Below are 2,270 nucleotides of genomic sequence, written 5' to 3' on the forward strand. Positions count from 1 at the left end.
GTTCCGTGGTCAAGGGAGGTGAGCAGAAGGATATGTAAAAGTTAAACTGTTAAGTTAGCCTGCACATAACCTGGCAGAGGCCATTACATCACCAGACCTACTTGTCTTTTCTCCCCCGAACTTCTGTGGCTTCTCTTGTACAGTTCTTTGAGATTAGACCCCAGCAATGTCCTCAGTGCTAACAACCATCTGGTGATTGGTGGCCACCATGCCAGATTGCCTAGTTACACATACAACACATCATACTGTCATTGTTACCCATGAGAATGTGTTTTCTATAAAAAGGCAGAGTAGGAAGGAAATGTGTCTATTCCTTTTAAAACCCCAAACCATCCACCTCCCTATTGCCTCCCACAAAACAGACCATCCAGAACCCAAATAGTTCCATGGAATGTAGAGGAGATAGGTTGTGTAGGAGGATACAACCTACTTTGAGTGATGTGGGTCATAGACTCCATTGACTGGCCTTTTTGGTCTAGGAAGTATCAAACATCTGGATTGCCTTCTTGCAGAGCATAGCAAACCAGTAGAGCTGGGGCATGATGAAGAGGCTATTGATGACATTGCAATAGATGGATATGTGGAAAGGTGTCTGCAGTAAACTCAGCCCCTTCTTTTGGCTATAGGACCAGTACATGAAGGGGAAAATGAGGCTTCAGAAGAACAAGAAGGTCCCCAGGGTCAGGATTCCATTCACTTTTTACAAAAACATGTGCTGCTTCTTCAGCAGAATCAGAATTCTGCTCAATGATACAAATGGGGTGCTGAATTCTGCCGCAAAGATACAGCCTACAAAGAAGTCACCACATTCTCCCCTTAGTACCTGAGCAATGGGTACAAGAACGGTCAGAATGAAAATATGGTGATGAGCATGAGGCGATCATGCTTGAGGAAGTTCTTAAAATGGTGAAAGTGTGTTTCTTATCCTCGCCTCTGTTTCGGTACCAGTAGCAAATGTGCATAGCACCTAGGTCGTAGGTCATATGTGGAATCAAAACCCATGTATATTCTTGAGCAAGCCAGTGCCTGCAGGTAATGACACTGTCGCAGGTCCAGATGATGAGGAGCCCGGAGCCAGCCTGGATGGAGGAGGTGAGCCTAGGAGGACCAGAGGGGCCGGTGGGCCTGGCTTCCCGCGGAGCCCCCCACGCAGCGGCCACCCAGAGGAGGCGGGGGGGGGCACCTACCTGCTGCTGAAGGTCAGGCAGTGGTTCATGGGCCATTGGAGCAGCGCCCGGTGCAGCCCCCAAGTGCAGAGCCCGAAGAAACCGGGATAGAAGAGGCAGCGCAGGCCAGCGGCAGCAGCATTGGCACAGTGGGGCCCGCCAGCTGCTCTGCTCCACTCCTGGCATGCCCGGCTGGCCCACTCCTATGCTTTTTAGATGGTTTTTCAGTCATCTTATCAAGTGCCTACACTAAGAATGAACATGGCCTCAAAGTCGGCCATGGCACTGATGGCAAATCTTCAACTTGAATAGGCTACAAGCCAAAACCAAAGTGGAGAGAGCATTGTATTATCTTCCGCTTGCAAATGACTGTGCACTTAATGCAACCTCTGAAACTGAGATGCAACAAAGTATGGATTGATTCTCTTCTGTTTGTGCTCATTTTGGTCTAACAATTAACACCAAGAAAACACCAGATGCTCCATCAGCCAGCACACAACATCCATATGTGGAACCATCAATTACAACAAATGGAGCAGTTTTAAGTATTGTGGATAAGTTCACTTATCTTAGCAGTGTCCTTTCCAATGAGGTTGACACATGCATTGCCAGAACTAGTTCAGTATTTGAGAGACTCCAAAAGTGTGGGAGAAAAGAGATATTAGACTAACAAAAAACTGAAGGTCTACAGAGCTGTTGTGCTGATCTCATTGCTATATCCTGTGAAACCTAGACAGTTTACCAGCACCATGCCAGGAAATTGAATCACTTCCATTTAAATTGTCTTGGGAAGATTCTGAAGATCACCTGGGCAGGAGAAGATACCAGCACTGAGGTCCTTTCTCTAGTAAACTGCCTAGAATTCTCATATTACTACAGAGAATGCAACTATGATGGACTGGACATGTTAGAATGCCAGAAATAGGCTTGCCAAAAAATGATTTTATGGAGAACTTTCACAGGGCGAGTGCTTACAAGGGGGTCAGAAGAAGTGATACCAGCAGGACACCCTGAAGGTCTGTCTTAAGAATTTTGGAATTGATTACTCAGCATGGGAGACACTGGCACAGGACCATCCAACATGGCATGCCCTCATCAGCGAGG

The 2,270-nt window shown here is 46.9% G+C and overlaps 1 pseudogene; it reads right to left on the bottom strand.

Moving 5' to 3' along the window:
• Positions 1-475: 475 nt before the first annotated feature.
• Positions 476-1,308, bottom strand: LOC141503349 (TLC domain-containing protein 3A-like; annotated as a pseudogene).
• Between the last annotated feature and the right edge of the window lie 962 nt (positions 1,309-2,270).

The sequence above is a fragment of the Macrotis lagotis genome, chromosome X, assembly GCF_037893015.1.
Source record: "Macrotis lagotis isolate mMagLag1 chromosome X, bilby.v1.9.chrom.fasta, whole genome shotgun sequence".
NCBI lineage: Eukaryota > Metazoa > Chordata > Mammalia > Peramelemorphia > Peramelidae > Macrotis > Macrotis lagotis.